Here is a 27,226-nt window from a genome sequence, read left to right as displayed (position 1 = left end):
TCCATTCTTCACTTAAAAATGTCTACTGTCGCTACAAGACACATCTTGTAGATTCCATTTTTGACTTAGTGTTAGCTTGGCTACTCTGTCTTTCAGTAGAATATTAGTAAATTCATGATGGGGCTTTTCAAAATTAGATAGTAGTGTTACACACTCAGGCAGAGGAACTGATGATCTTAAAAATGCAGCTAAAACACTTCTTGCACTTGTCCTTGTTTTGTTGTGTTTGGTAATATGTTTCAGGTAATCCAGGGCTAGTACCATAAACTCTCCCTCGAACCCTCTTTTCCCTAACCTTCAGAATGAAGCACAATAACTCCTCATACAAGTAGGAACAATTTTCTCTTTCTACAATGCTGATAGTATTACAAGAAGTAGTTTGGAAATACATCTGTTTTGAAACACAAATAAAATATTTCACTTTATTTAAATTTATGCATTGTATAGGAAAAGGTGTTCATAAAAAATATTTAGAATATCAGGATTTCTTTTACTTTCTTTTTTTACTAAATTGAAAATATGGAATTTGATCTTTCTTTCAAGTTAAACCTCATGAGTTGCAATTGCATATCTCAAAGTAGACATACGGCAGTTAAACATTTGTTTTTTATTGCTTGCCATGACAATTAAGTGGAAGGTTCATTACATAGTCTGTTCTGTTTTTTATTTTTTTCTACTTTAATAAGAAAATTAGTTATCAATCACAATCATTCTGCAAGCTATTTTTCTTTCACATTGTTCCAACTAATGGCTGACAGAGAGAGTTTTCCTATTTCCTTATTTCCATATGTCTCATCTACTTGTGTTGGACAACATAGATGGCATATCCAGGACTATTCCTAAACTTCTTTGTCAGAATACTAATTATTGTCATGTCCGAGAAACAATTACCAAACAAGCCTAATACTTACACATATGCTATCATATTCACTTGTTAAATCAGAAGTTTCTCTTTACCTCATTTTCTTTACCCATTAGAACTTCAAGGTAGCTCTCACTAATCTGTCTTTACCATAGTGTGGAAGTACAAATCCAGCATCCATTTCTCACTTCCTGTAAAGGAATCAACAACTTCTACTCAATCCAGTAAAGTACATCTATAGTTTTTTTAATAATGGCAAAGAGAAAAATATGGAGCTTTATAATGCTTTCAAAAGATGGACAGAAAGAAACAGTACAAGAATTGCATAAATGACTGTTTTCTGAAGAACAAGGCTCATAAGAGCTATGATGGCTACAGATACATATATGACTTCTCGAGCAAGGGAAGAAGTTACTTAAAACTTCTTTCCTGTAACACCTTGTAGCACATTGCAAATGTGCAGGGTACACAAGAGAGTAGTTTAAATAATAGGAGTTAAACTTTGTGAGGTATTAAGTTTAGCACTGCAGGATCCAGGAAGTATTTTGCAAGTAGATTCAAGAAAAAAAATATTTTGATTCATAAGAGCTGGATATCATTCTGAAAGATTGGGAAACCACACATATACAAAAATCTCAAACAGGTTATCATGCTGTGTGGTTTATATACATACACACATATGAAAAGCACAGTCATGAAAACTTTTGTTTCAGGGACCCTAACAAAGCAAACTTAAATATAATTTACATCAACCTATGTTCTTTCCTGAGACATAGAATATGAGGATTGAAAGCACGGCAAGTCTATTATACTTAAATAATTTTCAAATGCCTTAAAATGCATCTGTTAAACACATCAGCAAAGTGATAATTTAACATTCATTATCATTTTTAACACTTAGGCACAATTCTAGACTAGAGAGAAAAGGATTTCCCTTCTAGTGGAGAAACCTGAGGAAACCTGAACTGCAGAGGTACAGAATCAGCCTTCAGCTGTGCTTCAAGCTGATTTGGACTAATTTTCTGAGGTTAAGTAGGGACCACCCCTACATAGGAAAACTCAGAGAAATCTGTCCCTCATTCCTGCAGTGCTGTTACTGCCCTAAGAGCAGACATGTAAGACAGGAGTGAATGATTTGGCTACTGAGATCAAACCCCTTCTCTTGCAGAATACATTGTCATCTTTATTCATGTAGTATCTCCAAATTTGCAACCCCGGAGTACCTTTTAGATCAGGGAACTAAACAGGAAAGTCATAGGGCCTTAACTTATTAAAACAGTCTTCCTCTCATCAAGCAGGTTAAATAGATAATGCAGTGAATACTGCATTCTTCCTTCTATGCTTGGTATATCAGGAAGTAACTGCACAGAGAACAGCAGAGAAAATAAGCTGAATTATCTGAGCATTATCTGGAATAAATTACTTGCTCCATATACCAAAAGAAGGGCAGGTGTTCTTTTTAGAGCAGCATGCTCTGGCAAAAGCTCACTAAGTCAATCAGCCTTTACTGAGACAGACTGAAAATTTCAGTTGTAATGTATCTACCACCAAGAATTCTGTCTATCTTATACTCTCCAAACACTTGTATCATGTTTTTCAAGGTTTTTTAATGTAAATCAACTTTTAAGGAGCCAGAACCACAGCCAGAAAAAATCTATAACTATACGGGCAGCAACAGATTTACACAGCCACTAGCTCAGTATTTGTAAATCAAAGTTGTAATAAAAGGCTTAAAAATGGATTTGAACATATCACTATTGCTACTTCTGTAGCAAAAAGTAAAATATGAAGCAATAGAGAGACTTGTTGAGCAAATATGGAAAAACAAGTTCCTAAGGTAAACCTGATAGAAAATGAATATATTCTGTCCAATGCTTTCTACATAGAACTCATTGTTCTCTCTATAGCAGATGATCCCAATTGCAGAGGCTACTCCATCTTGTACAGTGCAGTAATCTCTTAATGCATAATGAGTAGCATTAACAATAGGAAATAGACAAAAAGTTATGAATTTCAATGTCTTTATCCACCTATTTATCTCACAGAAAAGCTGAAAAATTTCACTGTTTATATTCTGGGGAAAAAATAAAGATACTCTGCTTGAAAAATATTCGTACAAGGGGTCTGGTGGTTTTGGTTGATAGTAAGATCAACATGAGTCAACAACATTCATGAACAGCCAAAAAGGTCAGCTGTATCCTGGAGAGCACTAAGCACAGTATAGTCAACCAGCTGAAAGAAGTGGTTGTCCTGCTCTACTCTGGCTGGTGTGACACCTCCTGGAGTACTGTGCACAGTTCAGGGCTCCACAATATCAGAAACATATAAAAATTTCAGAATCTGCTCAAAGGAAGGCAACAAAGACGGTGAAAGGTCTAGAGGGCATGATTTGTGACACTAGGTGTACTCTTCTTACAGAGAGAAGGAGAGAGTGAGGCATGCACTCTTTGCTGCTTACAACCTCCCCATGAGAGAGAATGGAGTGGGAGTTGCTGATCTCTCTGGTGTCTGGTGACGAGATGCAAGGGAATGGCTTAAAACTGTATCGGAGGATGTTCAGATTGGATATTAGGAAAAAGTTCTTCACTGAGATAGTGGTCAAGCCCTGGAACAAACTTCCCAAGGGAAGCAGTCATGGTATGTCAGTGTTCAAGAAACATCTGGGATAAAGCTCTTAGACATATGGTTTAAGTTTTAGCCTGCCCTGTGTGGAGTCAGGATTTGGACTTGATGATCCTCATGGGTCTCTTCCAACTCAGGATATTCTATGATTCTGTGAAATATAATGGTTTAAAAAACTTATATTTCCTTCTCTAAAATGCCTCATGCAATTGATAAAATTTTGTACTCTCAAGACCTTAGGTTGTTTTTTTCCAGACACATTTTTACTAAATACTTTTGGAAAGAGCATTATTTAACATGAGTAAGAAGCAAGATATTTTCATGTGGCAATAGCTTTTTATTTATGTAGTAATAACATCTTAATTATTTATACAAACCTCCTGAATAACCAATGCTGATACATTTGAATAGAATGGATGACTCAAAAATTGCTGTTGAAACAATATTCTCAGAAGCTAAAATGTTTTTACCAGATGAGTCTTTTGTTTATTTACCAAATAACACAGTTCAGGGTTTGAAAAGAAAGCAGACGGTTTTTCCTTTTGCATTGAGACTGAAGTGATATCATTATGCAAACATATAGTCAAGATACTCCATTAACATTTTAATGAAAAGCAACTCCCAAAATGTAGAAGTAAAATATATGATCACAAGGATACTTTTCATCCAAGATTTCTGCTTCCTTGAAAACGCAGACAACTTGTGACCAAAGAAAGAAGTAATTGTTGTCAAGTACAGTAAAATTCAGAATGAAAAGGTTTCCAGGTACTTAACATACAAAATAAGCATCGTGTTCATCTTCTGGCTTAGAGCAAATGCTAGCTTATTGAAACTAGTTACAGCAGAATCGTCACCAATTGGTCATTCACTGAAAAATTTAAAATTTCACCTGTTTCCCAGTTATATAGTTTAGTTACAAAATAACAAATAATCATGAAAGTTCACATTAGACAGGAAACTTTCATACTCCTCCCCTAGTGAGGAAGACAAAGAAAAAAAAACCACAAGAAAAGTAGTGTTTATCTAAACGAAATGGAGTAACAATAACGGTGGAAGGTTTTTTTAACATGTCAAAGCTATCTATCATGTTTTCAAAAACAAAGTAGCTTAATTACTCTAGTTATCATGTCAGAGCTTCAAATTTCTTCAAGGTTTGATACTCTTCCCTATAAAAACAAATTTGAATATATGCCTTGCAAATATTTATACATCAAAATAATCATAAATCATTGTATTTTTTTAGGACAAAATTCTAGCTCTTTGAGTCTGGTTTTCTTCTATTTTCACCAGTGCTTGTGTTGAGACGTAAAAAAAAATACATATATTCACTCTCTATGCATTCTCACACAAAATATATTCATTTTTCATCCTATATCCAGAATAAAACTGTTGTCAGAGCTTGATTCTGGTGTCTGAGTCTTTCTTTACTTGTCAGTCAGTCTGTGAACCACAGTTCCATAGTGTGCAGAGTCCTCATCTTTTGCTTAAAGATCACCTATCATTCCAGTGTTGAACAAACTACTACATAAACTAAGTTTTTTATAATTTTGGGTCACCCGCATTTGGTCTTTAGGAAGTGACTATCAGAAAAATTTTCCATTGGTATGTTTTGGTGACAGTGCTATGTGCTACATTGTTAAGTAAATCTTGCCTATATAAAGACAGAATATTTACAGTTCACTGTATTGAACGGCACACATTTTGTCTGTATCTAAGAAAAAAAATCAAATTTTTTAAGTAATACTTCTGAAAATAGTGTGTTATGTATAGATATTTGATAGCAAACTGCTGTTTCACATGATGTAAATAATATTTCCCTAACATTTGCCGTAAGGTACTAAAATTCTTATTTAAAACAGTTCATAAATTGTCATACTTCTGACACTTCCTTCTCCTGTGTCCACATTCCTGAGTATCACTCCCTTCCCCTGACAGTCAAAGATTAAAGAAATTCTACTTTTGCTCAATTTTGAGATTTTTTTTCTGCAGTTAAAGCATATTTTCTTACAGTGTTCTAAACACTTTACATATCTAGAATTATATTTCAATTATCTGTATTTTATTCAGAATATTATTTTACTTAGGCTTCTTGATTATATTTTCTAAATCTGATTTGCAAATTGTATTTTTAAAAGTTTCTACAAAAAGTTTCTACAAAAAGTTTCTACAAAAAGTTTCTACAAAAAGTTTCAGATATCTCTGAACAGAAACATAAGAGAACAAGAAAATAATCAAAATAATACCCCAGAACTTTCAACAAAGTCCAGTAAAAAAATAACAAAGTCTCCTTTCATATGTACTAGCATAATTCAGGAATAATTTCACCATTTTGGGGAAGCACTCTGGTATACCACTGATTAACATATAGTCCAGATATGAATAAGAAAAAAAATTCCTTGCACAATTTTTCACAGGTATATTAAAAAGATGCAAAAAAAATTAAATTATTAACTAATATACAAAATTTTAATCAAATCATATTTTTACAGCAGGAATAAAAAAAATGCATCAATAGAAGACCTTTTAATTTCCAACCATTTTAACTTTTAAGACTGTTCCTTTCTGATGCAATTAGCACCTTGTTTTGTAGCAGCCCTGGAAAGAAACACACTTCATGACACCACAAACCCAGAAATACATAGCTATATCATAATACAGCTAAATCAAAATAACTTGAGTATTTTCTTGATTGTGGGATATTTAGTAGAAGGTGTTATCACACAGCAAGCTCTTCTCCTAGAAGCAGTACTTATTTTTGTAAAACTTATAGGAAATTTTACATCCTTGAGGCTTCTAGCCATCTGTGAAACTTGGCAAGAACTGGCCAATGGTTTAAAAAGTTGTTAGCAGTGGAGGAGGGAAGGATAACATATACATACAGACAGTATGTATTATTGGATTAGGTGTTAGACCATACCTGAATTAGACCATGTGTGTTAGCAATGGTTTTATTTCTTGAAACTTTTGCATGTCTGTTAAGAAATATCTCCATATGTCAATAAAAAGTAATTTTAACTAAAATACAGACTGTATCTCTTGCATATTCCAAGTGTCATTGTATGTATGTTTCCCCTCCTTACAGAAGAAGCTCAAAATAAAAAACCATAAAAGGAATCTAACTGTATTAATTTATCTCAGCTCAGATATCAACCAAACATATGAAGCATTCAGCCACATTGGTCGAATCAAAATTAAGAACAGGTCTTTTGGATTCATTCCCTTTAATGATAAAGCACTCTCCTGTGTACAACTAACTACTATCTGATCATTACATGTGCAAAGTGATCAGAATATCACCAAACATAGCAATACTCAGTGAAGACTGAGGATGACTCGTACCTAAAACACTCCTATCCAGTAAAGAATCTGATTATGATCTTTATTACACACAAGTTGCTTCCAATAAGTGACATTCAGAAGTGGGATTATCTAGGAAATACATATTCAAGTCCAGGTTCCACTGATGGAAGAATCAATGTCTGAAACTGTATTTCAATACTGCAAAATGGTCAAACAACTGATACTACTGTCTGCCTCGCCTTGTTCATTAACCAGTACAGACCCCAAAAATTTTATACAGTCATGTGAGCAAACAGTACACACTAGTTCAAGTTATAATTACCCACTAGATATCAGAAGTTTCTCCATTCCAGGTAATTTAATTGGCTGAATAGTGTTGTCTCCTTTCATAGTGAGGACTCACAAAAAATTTATCATAATACACTATGACAAACTCCATTGCCTTTTAATTTCTAGGACAAATCCAAGAACACAGTAGGAAGGGATTACCATTTTTCTGGTTTTTGAGAGTAACATAGAGAAATATATTGTACTTACATGGCACCATTATTACTGACAGTACTTTTTTTGTACTAAGAAAGAAATAATAAAAATAGAAAAGGAATAATTTAGAAGTTACGAAGGAATATAGGATTTTAAGTATGTAAGGTGCTCCTCATAATTCAAATATATATAAAGTTGTACAACTGAGTGACTTGGTATGCCTAACATAAACTAACATTCAGAGAGTAAGAAAAAGAGGAAGACAACTAATGCTATACAGTTAGTCATAGTCCAACAGTTCAGGTGCATAACCCCAATACAGACTTTACACAAACTGCTTTAGTCTAATAACATTTTTATGAGCTATGGAAAAAAGAAAAGCAGGGTTATAAAAGAAAAAGGTTTTTAAAAGGTGTCAGGATATGCCTAACCTTTAAAATTTATCTCTACAAAGATATGTTGGATCCCAAGATTCTGAAGGAGTTTGGGTAGCACTAGTTGTCAGGAATAGATTAAACCTTTCCCTCTCAAATGCCATTTCAACAATATTTTCTATCTACTCTCAGTGAGACAATGTTCTTTGGAATAAACTCTGTACAGGGTCATAAATAAAAACTTGCAGAAATAGCAACTACTGCAGTTCAGTTAATAAACAGGATATCCCTCACACTGTAAATGATTTTAAGTTTACTATATCATTTTCCACCTCTTCAAACTGACATAATTTTCAAACTTCATCTACCATAGAGCCTGTGGTACAAGTCTTATCATACAGCAGTATCTGTCACAATCACAAGCCTGCAGGCGAAAAAAAAAAATAAACCTCCAGTCTGTGTGACAAATAACAGGATATTTTGTGTGAAAAATCTTTTGAAAATCACTTCCTTCCTAGATCTGATGACTCACAGGACACAAAATAAAACCCTTTTCCCAAACATAGCAGACAGAGCAAATGGAAAATAGCAGTTTTGAAAAGGTGTAAATTATTTTCGTTAAGATACAATCCACTATCTCCTCCTCAGTAGTAGCCCAGTACCACACAATAGCATAGACTCCACATATTTTTCAATACATACTCAGTGTCTTTCCATAACTTACCAGTCTCTTTTCAAAGGTAACAAATGAAAAGAGGAAATGGCCTCGGGTTGCACCAGGGGGTGGTTTACATTGGATATTAGGAAAAATTTTGTCACTGAAAGGGTTGTCAGACATTGGAATAGGCTGTCAAGGGAAGTGGTGGAGTCATCATCCCTGGAGGCATTTAAAAGACCCATAGATGTGACTCTCAGGGACATGGTTTAATGTTGGACTTAGCAGTGTTAGGGTAATGGTTGGACTCAAGGATCGTGAAGGTCTTTTCAGCATAAATGACACTTTGAACTTTCAAGTTTGTCTCTCAGAAGTTACACATGCACCATCCATGATGAGAGGTAAGAAAACAAAGAAAGATTTTTTATGAAATAAAAAGAAAAATGTAAATCATTTTGCACCATCATCTCAGCTAATTCTCCCTTCCAAGTACTACAAAGATATGCAAGGCCTGTCTGATGTGGCCATCCCTTCAAGAGACACTTCGCTCGCACTCCCAACCCTTGCTAGATAATGAATGAAATTTTAATTTTTAAATTGCATTTTATCTTCATAGCAGCAGAAAAGCTAATGAATGATTCAATGTGGCACACAGAAATTTAAGTATCAAGCAGCCACTACATGTCTTTCCATAAGTCATTTTATGAAGGATATGTTGGAAGATTTCAGAGATCTTATTAGCAGTAATGTGGCTGTTTATCTGTATTGACACCATAAGCCATTCATTAGTCTCAATACTAGGATAGTGTGAGATCGAATTACCTATAAACTTACTTAGACTGCAAAATTCTACTAGGAATTTTGTATGAATTAATTCTAAGTGGCGTATCTCACAGCTTTATAAAATAAATTATCTTATTTCTTAGCTCCATTAAAAACATATTTACTGAGTTATGGGCTCCCGAGCATGAAAAATTTAACTGAGTTCAAATTACTAAATATTGATTTCTCTTGACTTTGAAAACATAGTGACATCTGTGTACAGACATTTCCATCTTTGTTATATTTAAAGTGGTCCTATTGAAAAAGGAAAAACAGAACTCTCTAATGCCACAACCCTCTCACTGCTATGTCACTGTGTTGCCAGTAATGTCGAAGGACGTGATGTTTTCTCTCTACACAACAGTGATGAGGCCATACCTGGAGTCCTGGGTTCAGTTCTGGGCTCTCCAGTATGAGAGCCCAGGAGAGAGTCATACATACCAGAGAGAGTCCAACAAAGGACCAAGGAGATGAGGAAGGGACTGGAAAATCTGAGAGAACTGGAACTGTTAAGCCTGGAGATGAGAATTCTCAGAGGGGATCTTACCAATATGTATAACTACCTGAAGGGAGAGATTGAATAAAAGGGAAGAAGACTCTTCCCAGTGCTGCCTAGTGACAGGACAATGGGCAACAGGCATAAACTGAAACACAGGAAATTCCAAATGAACACAAGAAAATACATCTTTACTTCAGTAACTCACTAATTCAGGTTGTCCAGTGAGGTTGTAAAGCCTTCATCTGCAGAGAAATTCAACACACAGTTGGTCATGTTTCTGGGAAAGTTGCTATAGCTGACCATGCTTGAGCTGGGAGAGCAGACTGGATGAACTCAAGAGGTCCTCTCCAATCCACGTGATTCTGGACTCCCTAGTTTTCAAAGGTCTTCTACCAAATATACGTAAAGGTGTTTCTAGACAACCACACACACAACACCAGTGCATTAATCATCTCCATGCATTATATTAACAAGGGCCTATAGGTGGTATCATAGTGCAAATAATATATGAAAGACAATACTAACAGCCACAAGGTAAAAGATTGAAAAAAAAAAAGTTCATTTTTTGGTCAGTTTAGCATCCGCCTGCAGAAGTGCAGATGCAACAGGGCATGAATGCAAGTTTTTCTGCTGTTTGAGTTTTCTACTTCTTAAATGACATCTTTACAGATCTCTAACCAATAATGATACAATTATTAGGAATACGCAACACAGTAAAAGAGAATAGTCTTAAAATTTCTTCAGTATTATGAAAATCCAAGTGAGACTTCTCTAAGCTTTGTTGGGACGTCAGAAGTCTTTCAAGTCTCACAGACAAGGTTTTAGAAGTATACTTCTGCACAATACTTAACTGTACCACAGATAAAGAAATCATGAACAACAGCTCCTCACTGTGAGCTCTAGGTAATTAATTAGCTCATACATTTGGAATAATTAGCCTGTTAGACATCATGGAACAGTTGCACTAAGGTTAATTTATAGTATCCCAGCCTAACAGGAAAGGAATAACCATTCTGATCAGCCTGACTCTTCACACAAAAAATGTTCCTGAGGTAAAGCCTGTAGCCTTAAGTAATCTGTAGATTTGAGAATCTGACTTAAAAATTTCCCTGTATTATCCCACCTCCTAGATTTCAGGCTCACACTTGCAGCTCTTCTCCTACTTCTCCAGAGGAACACCAAGGTTACATTTTTATTAGATGACTATAAAGTCTGATTTATAGTTTGGGCAGCAAGTGTAAGTGATACAACAAAAGAGGAAAATATTTCAAATAAAGTGGGTGACCAGTGAAGATGGTGAGAATTGTGGCTAGATACATCTGAGATATTTTATGACAAAAAATATTTTTTAGCATAAATGTCTCTGTAAATCAACATTTCCACATATGAAATCCCTGCAGTTGTTGGCATAATTTAACACTATTTTACTGTACCAATCAAAAAAAGCCAAGAGGTTCAGAAGTTGAATCAAGATTCTATGCAAATTTTTTACGGTTGAACTGGATAAATCCAGCCATGCCAGACAATTCTGATCATGAGCATATTCAGTGTTTTTAATTACAGATTTACTAGACACGAGGGACAAAAAAAATCCATGTAATTCCTATAACTACATTTTTAAGCATGTGAATCTGTAATAAAAGTTTTATGTTTCTGTAGTTTCACTATAAAGCCACTTAAAACCTCACCAGTTTTTGTTCTTTGCTGGGGAAAAAGAATCAATCAAGTAAAACAGACAACTTAGGTTACCACTTACAGCCATACTTGCATAAGTGGGCACTTGCTAAATTGTCAGAGTAGTGAAAGTTATGTGCTTGTTTTCTGCCCTTTTATGTGTGCAGAAACATTGCATCTCAAACACCATTTTGTGACAAAAACAGATAAAGAATGACATGAAATGTCAACACCTTTCCATATGGTATTTGCCAAAAAAAGACTTACTTTACATATATGGAAAATACATCCCATATACACAGACTAGATTGTTCTTCAGCACCAGCAATCAATGGGGCTGAGAAAATCTATGCACTTTACTGGTCTGTCATCCTAATAAGTAGTAAGTAAAAAACCTTGCTGACAATATGTAAGATAATTGGACAATGAGGAGAATATAAATTGTATTAAAAAAAAATATTTATGCCATAATAAAATGAGCTGCAGAAACTAAAACATGTAAACAAATGTAAAGTTGTTACCAGAAATGACTCTGAATGTTGGATACATGACTGCATCATTTTGCACAAACTGGCCTCAAAGCACAAAACTCTAATTTTGGTTTGTACATTAAAATATACTTTTTTACTGTGAAATGAATGAATAATGTAAAATCATCTTGCAGTTCATACACACACGAAATCTAAACCCAAAACCATACTATTTTCAACTTTTAAGAAGCACAGGTTTTAGACATGTGAACACATCATTATCCTTTTGAGAGGTCACAGTCAACTGTGAATCTGGTACGTATTTTACAAGTTAGGTAAGAACATGCTAGCAAATCACATAAGTAGTTAAAAGCCACCAGATTGAATTTAGGTAGACATCCTTCCCTAATGTCAACTATTAAATCACCTCACGATATAAAATATTTCTCACTCTCAGAAAATGAGACCAAAGTGCATTTTGAAATGGTCTGTCTTTGGTTGTACTGCATGTAATCCAAAAGAACTGTATTTATGACATATTCAAGCAGAGAGATAGAAAACATCATAAACCATGGCAATTCACTATAGTATGTATCAAACATCTGAAAAACTTCATTATATAAATGTTGACTGCTTTTTTTCCTGTATTCTGTTCATTTATGTATTGAAGTAAATCTATACAATGAATAAACACTGCATAATATTATGGAAGTGTTGACATATGCTACTAAATTGCATCACAGCAGCATGACACCAACAGCTAAGAGACCTGTTTGCCACCTATATCTCAGGCTCATCTGAAACACAGTCATCTTTACTACATCAGTTTTTTCTCTTCCTCTCATAGAATGGAAAAAATCTATAAGAAATTAAAAATCTATAAAAATGTTTGCAGCCAACATAATTCACAAGTGATCTTTTTAACCCATAAGTTAAGATCTATTGACTATATAACTATGAAATAAAATACACCTCTGACTTGGAAATCAAAATGTTGCATTCTACAAAAAAAGGTGAAATTCCTTATTTAGAAGTATCCACCCCATTTAGAATTAAAACTTACTTTTATTTACTATTCTAATGAGAAATTTTGTAAAACTTTAACAGTTACTTGAATGTATAATTTGAAGAATTTTGAAAAAAAATTATCATACAATTGGGTTAAATCTCCCAGTTCTAGATCCTCTCATTTGTAACAATGCAACGGCCTGATTAATCAGTACAATAAAGAAGGAGATATTTAATTGAAGAATTATCCTTGTAATAGTGAAATATGTAATCAGATCCTTTATCACTAATATTAATTCTTTTTATTTTTTTGAAACCATCAAGAGTTACTATTGGATTGGATGCTTTGGGGTTTTTTTTGGGAGGGGGTTGTTTTCGTTAAATGCAAGAAGTCTTTTGTGGAGTTATGAGAAAGCAAATTATACTTGATTTTTTCCTGGAAAATGTTTTGCAGAGCAAGTCCTTAGGCCTACTCCAAAATTTTAACTAAAATACTACAATACCATACCAAAACTTTATTCTCTATAACATAGGCTATTTTTGCATTTATCATTAAACCAAAATAAATCAAAAATAGATATACACAGGAGCAACACTCCAAGATAATTACTGAATTTAAAATACTACTAAAAAGAATTCCTCCATGTATTAAACTGGTTTTATACACAAGTGAGAGAATACACTGAGGCCCTTTTTTCCTCCCTTTCTTTCCTTGATTACTCCTCTGCTGTTACTGATACATTATAATACATACTAAATTAATGACCTAAACAGTAAAAATCTTCTAGATTATTAGTTACTTTCAGATTTTGAGACATACTTCTCTTCTTTTTGCTCCTTATACAGGTCTCAAGAATTTGGGGAATTTGAATTTGAATTTCCTTAATCAAGTTTCCTTAATTAAGTTTTTCTTCAAAATATCCTACTTATCTGGACTATTGAAGTGAACCCAATACAATATATGCCCTAGTATAATGAGTCGCATTCCTTCTTCTTGTCCACTTTGAACATAAAAATGTGTCTGAGGAAGTGGATATTTATTTAAACATTCAAAGCTTCTCCAGAAATGTAAAAACCTTAAAACCTCTTCTTATGTCCTGAATGTTCCTGCATGTTGTTGAAAGTTTTGCACATACAAAAGTAGACTCTTAATGATCACTGGAAGACTTTTTTTCCTCTACTAACGTTTTCATACAAGCTTTGAAAGCAGTCTAGAGGGTGGGCTAGTCTTTTACCTTTGAAAGCTCTAGAGAGTGGGCTAGAGATCCCTACTCAGGATAATCTGCAACCCTGAGACAGGGAAGCATGCTCAGCAACTCCACTTTCTTTTTTGGGTTTTACTGTTTCAAATAAAACCAAAACAGAACAAAACCCACAAAACAGTAACATTAAAATTAATTATAAACAGTGCACTTGTTACAAAAAATACTTAACCTGTTTATGACAAGGCTGAATATGAACTACGGTCAGCTGACTTGCTCTTGTTATACGGCTGATTGTATTTCTCAGACAAAACCCTGTTGTTATGGAGCACTATTAGTTTTCACAGTCAAACTGTATTTTGAGTTAAGCCCAATGGACCCAATTCCTTTCCCTTTCAATATGTACTCTTGAAAATAACTTCTAACCTATCCAGAAGACATCTTTGACATCTTGACATTTTTCACTCTCTGGCATTACTTTAAGGATTGTTTCACCTCTTCAGATATTACTTTGTTAGACAAGGTTATCCAACAAAAGTAATCAGCCACTTCAGGATCTGTGATAATAGAAAAGGAAAAGAAAAAAGTATTTCTTCTAAAGATATAACAACAAAAAGATCTCCCTGGAGGAAAAAAAATTTAAAAAACCCCATTTTTATTTCTGTGAGTTTTAGTTGCTAAACCACCTATAGTCAAAGAACCATCCATTTGAGAAGAAAATATGACCTTCCACTCTATGCACCTTTTATCTTGGTCATGTTTTGTGGGTATTTTTATAGATCTAACAACTGAACCTTTCAATTTCATGTCAAATGTGTCACATATATCGTAAGGAAAGAAGCTACAACACTGAGTCTTAGATGCTCTTTTAACCTTTGTTACCTTCTCACCAGCAGCTTACTCAGTTCTAATTCTCTGCAGGTTTATCCGGACACCCAGCATTACAGACCAAGTTACCTCACCACTGGAACTGAATTAGACAAGCTACATGAAGTTAAAAAAACGTGAAAGTAGAGATCAATGACTAGATTTTCCTCCCACTACAATTTTCAGTAAGTCTGTAACACTAGACAAGTATGGTCAATAAACACTTTTATAAAGGAAATCTCTGTTAGGAAACTGAACTTTATCTATATAGTAAACTTTCTGTGATTACAGTGACTGTTAAACATCTGTGTTCTCAAAATCTGTAAACCAAGAGCAAAGATAAGGAGTGCTAAGGCATAAAACTTATCTGAGCCAGGAAAGAAATCTATGATTTTTATCAGCTCCAACCAGTTACCTGTATCTACTGACAAAAAAAATGAAAGTAGAATAGACTATCAGAAGTGAACTATGCAGGCCATAAGGTCATAATTTTTTTTTCCCCCTTTAATAATTAGATTGGTACATCTAGCTACAAAAGCTTTTTCATTATTTAATGGGTCAGCTCTAGACCCACTAGAGCATAGGAACTATGTACACAAACTTAGTGAAGGACTTGCATAATTATTAAAAATAAAAATCATATGGTGAGATAAAGACAGCATAGCATCTGTTTTCCACATTTTTTTGTGGGAGTTCATAAGAAAGTCAGCCTTCATACGAGCACAGATAATCACACAGACACATACAAGCATCTGTCCATCTAGATTTATACCCTTTTTTAAATAAACCTGCATTTCTGAAATGCTTGTCAAAGAACATTTAACCATATTGCCACTACAAGAGCATTGGAAACAACCATGATCATCGCCTCAAAACTTCCAGGGTAACATATGACTAGAAATTTTTTGAGGCAAAAAAAGTAAGTCTTTAGACTCAATGAAAATTGCATCATCTGCAGTTTGACCTCCAGAGACAACAGTGACTTTTGATGGCAATGATTTTGACAGAATTTGAGGTAATACTAGGAAATACTGGAAAGAGTTAAAAAAACTTCCAAAGAGAGATTTCTGCACATTTTCACAAGCTATTTCTGAGTTATATTCTAGGCAACAGTTTTGACTTCACTGGTGTTGCATCAGGCATTAATCAGTAAAATTTCTGGCTCATTATTTTCAGAATTAATTTTAGGTAGACCTGTTCATTAAGCAGGGTTCATTCCCCCGTTCTCTAAGTTGAAGCTGAACACTTAAAATAAAAACTAAACTCATACTGAGACATTACTGCCCACTTGCTTATGGGATAAAAATATAATGTTACAAGGAAGAAAACTTTCATTTGCGACCAATCAAATGATATCCAGCAATACAAAAAGCAAAAAAAAGAAAAATCTAGAAAAAATATTTTTATCATCAACTCTTAACACATATTTTGCTAGTTTTCCACCATCTTTTCACGCTTCTAAAAACTACACAGATGTTACTAGCCATCTTTTTGGCTGACAGTGAGTTAAGTCAAAAAGCAAAAAGTTACCATCCACAACATGCCCTAGTTGCTCATTACCATCTTCTCATCATGTTGCTATCTCCTCAGATCTGCTAGCTTAACTTCATGCCTAACCAGTCCTGGTGCCAGCCAAAATGCCTAGTATCAGATTAAACTTAGCTTTTAAGTGCAGCTTATTTGACAGAGACAAGGTAAGGAGAGGCTACAGATACAATTCTACTGTCAGACAGGAGGTTGTAATAATTTCTAGCAGGATGTAGTAAAGAGCAGTTGAGGTAGGCTCGGAGCTGTAATCTTGCCACCAAGCTCAGCAGCAACCAAGACAGCATTTCAGACCACAGCCTCAAAGTTTTGGAGGACAGATGAAAGGAAGAAGTGGCAGAATACCACAGACACAATACTGTACTCTTTTAGAGGTTGTCAATGGCTTTGAAAAAAACCAATTCTGTCTTATGGAACTAAAAAAAAAAAAAAAAAAAAAAAAAGAGAACAAACTCCTCAGCTTTATATGATAGCTTGCATTAATGGAATAACCAAAACCAATAAAAATATGAGACTATGAGAATTCTCACTGGGCAAGTGGAAGTATGTGATAAAACTATATCCTTGCAAGATAAAACCTATTCCAGGAGTGGCCACATTCATATAAGGAAGAAGCTGATGTGAAGTGTTTACTGAACCCAGCAGCATTTAAAATTCACTGTGCAACTGAGTGAAGGAGACAGTCCAGATAATTTTACATTGGAGCTTCCTGATCCTTCTCCTTTCTTGATCATCTTACGACCACACCAGCCGGCTCCAAAGCTTAAGAGTTGGGTACATGTAAAGCCCATCTCTATGAGCCCATTTGTTGCCACATCCCATAGACCCAGTGGTAAAAGTCAGGCAGTGGTTCTGCCCCTTTGGATACCTTCTAACCAAGCCCAATCGCTAAAAGCAAGTAAATGTTGCCTGCTGCCCAGTTAAAAATTACTCTGTTGTAAAAGCAAGGAAATAGTGAGTTCACCTCCTTCTTGGGTTCCAGACTCGTGGTGTAGCCAAAATGATGTGCTTCTCCTCTCTGCTTACTTCAAATAAAATTTATTCTCTGCTCATTTCACAACACCTAGAAATGAAAAAGAAGATTTTACTGAGATAGCCTTGGAAATATTCATTTAATGTAGTCCCTTTTCAGAAACTGGATTGGAAATTTTTTGTAGTTCTGGTCCTGTAGAAGAGATCATAAATTTCAGATGGGAATATCAAAGGTACTTGTAAAGTAATGTTACTGCAATGCTTACTCAGCATCCTTAACCCTTCAAATTATAAAAAAAAAGACAGGCAGTCATTAATAAACAGAAGAGAGACGCCATGTTTGCTTTCCTCTTGGTCAGCAAGCTGTAACAAATTCAAAAAGATGACACACTGCTTCATTGGAAAAGAAAGAAAAGGGAAGAGTGAAGTAGCTACTTTTATAATTTCTGCCTGAATAAAACACACTCTAATTTGATTTCTATGCTGGAAAGAAAAAACAAAATCTAAATTACCTTTCTCATTTGAAGAAGCAGGAAAAAAGTTAGGTGTTTTTGAGAGGCACTACAACAGCAAAAATGATACAGTATATGTGCCACTTCCAAGAAATAGAAACATTTGATTATTTTGAAGTAGCTGGCCAGAGTTGGCAGTTGAACTCAATTATGATTCTATCAGGTGCCAGCTAACACATTCAATAGTATTTCAGAGAAAATGAAATATTGTAGTCCATGCAAATCATAACAGATAGGAATCTTACTAAGCTGATATTGAGCTGCACCTTGCCAACGAATAGATCTTTCATTCCAGACAAAAAATCTAAACCATTAAAACTAAAGGATAAAATCAACTTAATAGAACAATTTAAAAATACTTTTGTTTCAAAAACACACTACTGTAGAACTTAATGCAGACAAAAATATAACATGGTATTATTCTTTTTGTATAAAAAGGCAAATAATTACAAAGATGGTATCTTGCTCAGCGCAATGTCTGCATTGTTTTCTGTGTCCATCTGCAAGAAACTTATTTTCTCCACATTATTTAGCATATTCTCAGGAGAGATATAATAAGGTTGTTTGAGATTTCTCCAAAGGTTGCGCAATGCACTACACATGTAACATTTACTCAGGATTATCAAATGCAACTCCACGAGAAATTAGAAAAATATTAAGCATACTCAGAAATGAAGCAGTAGAGTCAGTCCCTTAGGACGGTTTGTGCTTCCCTTTGCTTAATGCCAGCTAGGCCCCAACAAACTGAGAAAAGCACTACAAATTAGTACTTTCTGCCAGGCCATACTGTAAATTAACTCTCTTAATTGTACTGGCGTGGTGCTTGAGGGGAAAAACTAATTCTAAACTCAGAGAAATCAGAAGAAGGACTTTTAATTCTGCTCTACTAAATAAGAGGGTTATCTTACAAATTAATGTTTTAAGCACACAAAGAAGTTTTCTGTCATTATTATTTTCTAGAATGCTCTCTTGTACCTCTGAGTAATTTTGCTTCATGAGCTTCAACTTCTTTCCTTCAAGTACTACTCCAGTGCCAAACAAATCTTTGGTCCTCCTGGTGATCACTCTATTTTCTCTATCTTACCCCAAGATGATATAAACATTTTGTTTCACCTTCACAGGTTTATCTTTTCCTTTGGCCTTAAAGATGTCAAAGTCTATAAATCAGTTCTGCTCTTGCCATTATGACAAACAAGTCCTATTTATCCTTTTCGTGCTCCAAGTCCTGAATTTTTCCATTCACCAGTGTTCTTACCCCTCCATAAATACTTTTAACTCTTTTCAAAAACACACATTTCTGGAAGAAGGGGACTTGCCTTAGTAATCAGTACAGGTAAAAAAAAGCATCCTCTAAAAATGAGTCTGTCTCAACAACCCGCTTTCTCCAAGAACTGAAGTTTGAAGTGGACATTCACATCCAAAGTTACTAGAAATGAGTACTTAGATGAAATACATTCCCAAGTCAGGACTTAAAAAACTACAGTGCTGAAGACTTAGACCTGAATTTGATCCCTGTGAAATCACTGCATAGCTTCACAGGACTCTACACTTTGCTATTTTTAAAAAATAGAAAACGATTAAGTAAACACTTACTGCAAATAAGACTGCACACTGGGCAATAAAAGCAAAATTGTGTGTTGAAAGGAACTTTTGGAGATCATCTATTCCAGTCTCCTCCCAAGGTGTGGCTACCTTCTAAGTTTGGCTGGGTTGCTTTAGGGCCTTGTCCAGATGAGTTTTAAAACCCCCTGGGGCTAGAGGTCCCTCTCTAAGCAACTTGTCTCAGTGCTAAACCTTGCTGCATGTGAAAAATTGCCTCTTCAAATTCCATGGGAGTCTCCTTCACCACCACTTGTGGCCAGTGTCTCCTGCCCTGTTGCTGTGCATCTCCCAGGGGAGCCTGGCTCTGATTCCTCTACTGCTCCTGCAACCACCTCCTTGTGATGCCCTCTCTTGTCTCCTGGCAATCCTCCAGAACCTCAGGGGCCTTCCACTCACCACTGTATTTTCTTGACCTCCTTGTTTTGGAGCACTGCAAAAAAGAGTACAGCTGTCCCACTGTAATGGAAGAGTAGAATCCCCTGCCCCAACCCTACTGCTGTGCCTAGCCATCAGGAAGCCTCCCTTGCTGTAAGGACACATGGCTGCTTCACCAGTAAGTCACTGCCCACCAGATTCCCATGTCCTTTTCTGTGTGACTATTGGTAGCTGGTCTGCAGCACTGTGCTGGGTAATGCCAAATCGGTTCTGCAGGACTTCTGCAGAACTATCTGTGTGAAGGGTATTTGTACAGTTTTAAGACAGATATTACTGTCCTGAGAAACTTAAGCCTAAATTAGGTGAGACAAGTAGAGCAGACAGGATGAAAAATAACTGTTCAAGAAGGGTAAGACACTAAAAAGGAGGCTAGTTAAAAGATTGGATCAGGATTCAGAGGGACCATGAAGACAAATGCAAATTCAGGCGCTTCTGAGTTCAAAGTGTGGGAGACAGATAATTGAGAGACTCAAATTCAGGAATGGGTGGTAGACATAAATAAAGCAACAGTATTAAAGGGTTACCTGACTGTAAGGCACAGGAACAGAAGAATGATTGAAAGCAAAATAAGATTCTGTACAACCTTAGGCCTGCTGCTCATCTCTTCATTCAGTTATTTATTTTTTCACGTCCAAGATTCCAATTAGGCAACATCAAAGTTACTACAAGACATGTCAGGTATAAAAAGGTCTTCAAAAGTAAAAGTAGTACTGTGGTCTGTCTGTACTACCTGACAAAAAAGAGTTCAATAAACCTCTACTGCACTTGAACAATGAGGAGTGAGAGGTATAACCTTAAAATATAAGTGATGGAAAGAAATAAGCATGTGCCTAAAAGGAAATCTCAAATTCATCATCCTAAGTTTTCAAAGACAAACTTTAAAAAAAATGGAGGGAGCTGAAAATACCTATTCATTTTGCTTGTGAGAAAAACCAATCTCTCATGCCTTTAGGCAGTAGAGAATTATGTGGTCTTTTGAACTGAAAAAGTGCAAACTGTAGAGGATCAGACTGAATAAATGTTAAGATACTAGTCTCACAAGGCCTTTGGGAATCTACTCAATAACAATATTTTTGAGATTTCACACACAGAGATGGTGCATTTGTCGTAGTTATTTACAACTTGCAAAGTAACCAAATAAAAATGAAAGGATTTGTTTATGCAATAAGGAACAGAGTCAAAGAGAAAGGAAATATCTGCATGGGAACACATAACACTTATAAAAAACCTTCATTTTAAGATAAACTGAAAATAAAATAAAAAAAAAAAAAAGAAAAAACAAGCAAACAAACAAACCCAAAACCACCCAAAAAAAACCCAACACCAAATTGATAACTTTCAACTGGGCTATGCTATATAAGAAAGATTCATGGTTTTCAACTTAGTATATTTAAAATGTTGAAACGTTAGTCTGGTTGGTAGAGTTCTTTCCCTTAATTTATGCAAAGATTTGACATGCAGAATTCATTTAGTCCTCATAGCAAGAAGAAAACTCCTTATCATAAAATAGGCAGATGCTAGCAACTGGATGAACAGTTTCCTATATCTGTAAAGATTATTCCAGTACAACTGTTACAGTTGTTGCAGATGGTACAAGAGTGATATCCTTCATCCAAAAATGAAATGTATACATCTGAAGATGACTTTTTTAATAAGTCCTCATGTCAACCTTGCTGCGAAGACCTGCTTCCTGAAGACAAATTTTCAGTGCACTTTATTCAGGCTAGAATAATGGTGGCAGCTGCGCAGAAGCCCCTCGATCAGTATGATGAGAAGGTTAATGCCAACAGAAGCCATCTCCGTTGCAAAGTTTTTTCTGTGTTGTTGAGTAGAAGCATCAATAAAAGCTGAGGCTATTGAGTCTCAATATATTTCAAGGTTGAAATCCAACTCAGTATGCAAATACGTATGTGAAAATTAAGCAGAAGATACGTATAATTTTCAATATCTAGTATATTGCTTATAATATCATAAAAAGTATTTACAAACCCTGATTATTTGGTCTAAGCCTGTAATCCTCTTTAGGAGTGAGATATATACTGCATAAATAGCTTCTTAAGGGGGAAAAAAATCAACTTCATTGTGTGGTAACCTGTAAAACGAACTACATCTTCTTGTGAAAAGCAGAAGATAAGAAGGCATAAAGAAGCTGACTCTAATTGACACCTTTCCTACAATAATCGGGAACAATACTTCAAGAGGAGCAAGCCACACATTTAGTCATGCCCTTCTTTTCTTTTATCATATGCAAGAAAAAAAAAAAAGTTTCAATCTCTTTCTTAAATGACATACTTTTACTTCTTTATTTAATTCTTTACTTCATGTCCTTTCTCCTTTCCCTTCTGGCCTTTTAAACCAACTGCCAAAATTACTCAGCAGAATTGCACATCAGGTATACAACAGTTCCTTTCATTGGTATGAGATACATGGGGAGGCAGGAGCTTAAAAGGCCAGTCATTATGTGCAGTCCATAAAATAACATTTCCTGCAGACAACATAAGTTCACAGTTGTAGCAGGAATGGGGCCAAATTTGCTTCAAAAATATCCATTTGAAATTCTTTGTTTCTGTAATTATTCAAAGTCATCTTTTTTCCAAATTTTCTCTGATGCCAGGTATATTGAACAGTGTACCAAAATGGAGCGAAGAACTTGGAGCTTTAATGTAGCTAGAGTTAAATAAAGGCAGAAGTGAAAATATAGAGTGGGCAATAATTAAAAAGTAATGAAAAAATTAATAAAAAGGTATAAAGACATAAACGGAAAAGTGGAGAGTTGGGAAGACAAAAAACTCATCAAGAATAACAACTGCCCTGTCCTCAGAAGCAATGGAGGTTCACACTTCCCTACGTGAGTGGTAACTGGTGTTCAGGAACTCAGCAGGAAATCACATCTGAGTTAGCAGGTAGTATAACATTCTGCCTGGGAGTAGGTGAGCCTTACCTATCTACTGTTTCTATCAGCAAATAAATAATTGTTGTGTACTCATAAATTCAGTAAATTCCTTTTTGCAATTCTCTGTGGATGGTAAAAGATGTTCAAATAAAAATGACACAGTAGAGGAAGAGTACAGAAAATAAAAGAATAGTTTGATTAAAGAGTTGTCTATCAGGTTGAATGTACTAATACCGCAATTTTTAGAATAATAAAATGAAGATGGCCTTCAGGTTTTGTGAAGGACAAACAACTTTGCCAATTCAGAAGATTAGTTAATATTTTTAAGCCTTAATGTTAATAAAACAGTATTTTTCAAACCCACTGCCTCATTTTAAAGCTGGCTTTTGTGGCAACATCAAGAGATGATAGAGAAGAGTAAAGTGTTTCCCTTTAGGCTAACACCATATGTGGATGTTACAGAAATGTCATCATCAAAAGCTTTGGTGTCACAGCAAGACTTCCAGCAACCTACAAAGATTGACGAGATAGACTGATAGGCTTAAGACCTTGTCTACTAGTCAATTTGTATAACATTCAGTTTCCTGTTCTCGTTTTCCTGAATACAGTGATGCCAGAATGTTCCTCTATTGAGTTTACAGATGCCGTAGCCCTATTTAAATATTAATCAATATTTTTCAAAAAACATAAACTTGTATCTAAAAAGCTTAGATTTAGAGTGGGGTCAAGTACCAAATCAGACTAACTTGTGAGCTATAATTTTAATGAATACATGTCAGTCCTGAACAAAAAATTTACAAAATTTACAAGTTGTCCTTTAATACAAAAGTGTTTTAGTGAAACCACTCATATTTCACCTTGTATGAAATATGAATGATAGGTATAGAAGCATTCATGTTTTAGGATTTCTGTAAAGTTAAGAAAAATATTGCCCTGCTTTTAAAGCAAAATTACAGCTATGTGTTGCAAATAAGTATGTGCACACAGGTCTCAATATGTGTAACTCATCCATTTAAATGAGCCACGTGCATGGGGACATTCTTGAGTTTTGCTCTTCAGAGGAGTCACAACACTCATTAAGATATACTAAGCTCCACAATGACTAGAGTAAGTGCTCATTATAATATAATGATCAAAATTATCACACAGTGGTCCTGTGGAGTAAATTCCTTGCATTCCAAGAACATAATACCTTTTATTCTTAAAAACAAGCAAACAGACAAATTTTTCCAAACAAACATAAATGAGGGCTTCTCCTGTCTTGGTTCAGAATTAGGAAACTTATAGGCATGTTGACATGACATAGTATATTTGACCAAACACACTTCCATAATGTAACAACATAGGTAAAACTGACTTCAGTAGCACAGTAGCCATTAATAGCTTTAGGAAATCAGTCATCATCTGACCTATATAGTCTGAAAGAGCTCAAGTTCCTTGGCCTTCAAGTCACAATGTAAGGCTTAGTCAACAACAGTCTTCCTGATAGCTCTCCTTATATTTACATCCAGGAAGTATTTATAAATCTCCTAAATAGGTTTCCACCTAGGAAGCCACTTTTCAAATGTCTGTACAAAGGAACATCCCTCTGGTCATCTTTTCCATTCATCTACCTCCTTGCTAAAGAAAGATTATCAAAATAACGATGCCCTATTTTTTTCCCTCGCATCCAGCCTGTTGCTCTCCCAGTTTTCACTGTGTTAGATCTGGAACTTGCCAAAACTTCATATAAAATAACATAGCACTCTAATCTAGCAGAAAAATAAGTCAAGAAAAAAAAACCAAGTCCTACAGAAAAGCAGTGACTTTTTGGCTGAATAATCTTGCATATGTTCTGCATAGGCTCCGCTATGCTCTCTGAGGCTTGATTCTCTAGTAACACATATCCACGTACTACCTCCTTCTTAACAAATCAAGAGGTCTCTGACATTACATTTCTCTGATAGTATGAAACATAGTTGGTATTAGAATGATGCATTTTTTTGAGTGGGATCTGAGAAACACAAAGGCCTCCTACAAGACAATATTCATGTAATAAGATCTTTCCCCCTAAGCCCTCTAAACCTAGTGTCCAATTTATAGCACAAAAGTGACATGCACCATCAGGCCAGTGCACTTATGTCCCAGGGCAAGCTCAGAACTGAACCACAGAACTCCACCAGCACTGGGGACCCACTCCCTATATAAAAGCCATGTGTAGTCTGAATGCCGATAACACGTCTGGTCAACACCTACGATGAGGTACCTGCTGCTTGAAGGGACTTGTGGCAGCTGGTCACATCATCTGCTCCAGGAGCAGTAACTACCTTCCCACCATGCTCTTGCACGAGACAACTCTGGTGTACTCACTGTGTTAATGTGCTGTGAACCTCATGCCTAGGATAGTTGTCCTGAGAATACACAGAATAACAAACAAATCCAGTTTAGGAAACACTAGACCTCATATGAATCAACTGTTGCTGTGAATACTCTGGTAGTCTTTACCTGACACTGAAAGAAGCTCAACCAGCTAGAAATGTAGAGTACCACTTGAAAATATGTTAGTTTGCTGATTGCCTTGTCATTTTCCAAAAAAAATTAGAAGGTTTTCTAGTACAAAGCTACATTGGATTTCAAAGTGTTAGTTGTGCATTCATTGAAAATTAATAAGAATTAATGTTACACTTCAGCAGTTTTCTAAAAGAAGCCTCATATGTATCATAACTTAAAAAAACCACAAAACAAAACAAAACAAAATCCAAACTTAACATACAATGCTAAATGAACTGATCATTTTATACCTTTTCCCATGCAAATACAAAAATATTTAAGATATCTCTAGGCTGAATAAGCAAGATAATAACTCTGAGCTCAAATTCCCTAATATGAATGCAAGAATTCACGCTTTAATGAACAGCAAATATATAAGAAATGTTCTTCATCAGGAAAGTGTGTGGAAATTGCATGTAATAAATGATGTGTAGCTTTCTTCTTTTTTTTTTTTTATTACTCCAGTAAGAAGGCTTATTATTTATTGAAAGACCAAATGTAAAACATAAAAGAAATAGTGATTGAGGACTGTAATCCTGGCATAAATTAGTTTCCTTTTTATTTTTAAATATTGGCAGTTACATGAGCAGTTAATAGCTGCCATGCTACACTGCTGCTCATATGCCCCAGTTTTATTTCACCTCTCCTGAAAGCCAAGGTTTTACACTTAGAAGAGTCAGCAGTTCCCAGGTGCTAATACAATACATCAGTGTTAAAAATACCTTCTAACAGTCAAATGAAATCTTTCTCACTATTGAACAAACTGAAGGAGCTACCTCCCTTTTATCAACTGCTTTTTCCTTCAAATACGCACAAACACATGCATATGCACTTCAACACCCTCAAAATTAATAAAAACACTGTTGTCCTGCCACCATTGCTAAACTATTAAATTTTTACTAATTATAGGAAGTTCTCTACTGAAGCAGCACTTATACTTTACAAATAGCACAGGATTCACTGCGATAGAGTCTCAAACCTGGCTCTGAATATCTCAAATGTTTGCCCTACAACTTTAGAGATTGTCTCCATATTGCTATTTTTTTATTTATTCTATCAATTTTCATACCATCAACAACAGAACATGACTGAAAGTTCAACCAAATACAAGCCTGAGAAATTTCACCCCGCTGCAATTTGAAGTGTCAGCTTAAGTCTCATTCTAACCAATACAGAAATGTTGTTAACAAGTAAAAGACAGAACAAGAGTATTTCTCCTGGACAAGGTATAATTATTGAAAATGAAAGACACTTCATAGACTCTTGAACAAAAAAGATTTTCATTCACAGCTTTTCTAGCACCCAACAAGAGTGAGATGTGAAATAAACAGAATTCAAATCCAAATTTATAACTTTTGTATAACAGTATATCACTCATTTGGTAAAGCTGACTAATCATAGAGTTCAAATAAATAATTTAATATAGTTATGGAAATGCACATTCCGATCTGTGAACATAAGCAGACTTGAGTCAAAGAATAGCTCAGTTTAATGCCACACAATGTGACCAATAATTTTTACATGCTTTTAACAGTACCAAGCATTGTATTTATTTTTTTTAAAGTTGACATTAATTTCTTTGTGCTTTCTCAAAGAATATATGTGTGCACGTGTAACCATATATACATCCATAACTGTGGTTGTATGGGCTCAATGGCAAAAAATTATGAAAAAATACAGTGCATGATGGAGACACTGAAACAGGCTGCTCAGAGAAATTGTGGATGTCCTGTCCCTGGCAGTGTTCAAGGCTCAAGGCGTTGAGCAACCTGGACTGGTGAAAGATGGCTATGTCCGTGGCAGGGAAGGGGGGGGGTTGGATTAGATGGGTTCTTTTTGACCCAAACTGTACTATGGTTCTATGATATACCTAGAAATACCAAAACTGGGAGTCAACCAA

General features: G+C 35.2%; 1 protein-coding gene across 9 annotated transcripts in view; it reads right to left on the bottom strand.

Annotated features, from left to right (window-relative positions):
- Positions 1-27,226, bottom strand: part of CDH18 (cadherin 18) — a 487,356-nt gene that overhangs the window by 202,231 nt on the left and 257,899 nt on the right. For 7 of the 9 annotated variants that reach the window (XM_027668439.1, XM_027668449.1, XM_027668440.1 and 4 more), the window contains one exon: positions 17,348-17,446. The exons of the other annotated variants lie outside the window; for them this stretch is intronic. The gene's annotated coding sequence lies outside the window, so the exon portion shown is untranslated. The remainder of the gene's footprint in view (positions 1-17,347; positions 17,447-27,226) is intronic. 9 annotated transcript variants of the gene reach the window in all.

Source organism: Corapipo altera, unplaced genomic scaffold, assembly GCF_003945725.1.
Source record: "Corapipo altera isolate COAL_440 unplaced genomic scaffold, ASM394572v1 184, whole genome shotgun sequence".
NCBI classification, from domain to species: domain Eukaryota; kingdom Metazoa; phylum Chordata; class Aves; order Passeriformes; family Pipridae; genus Corapipo; species Corapipo altera.
The sequence above is the reverse complement of the archived record's forward strand: the minus strand, read 5'-3'. Positions and strand labels throughout refer to the sequence as shown.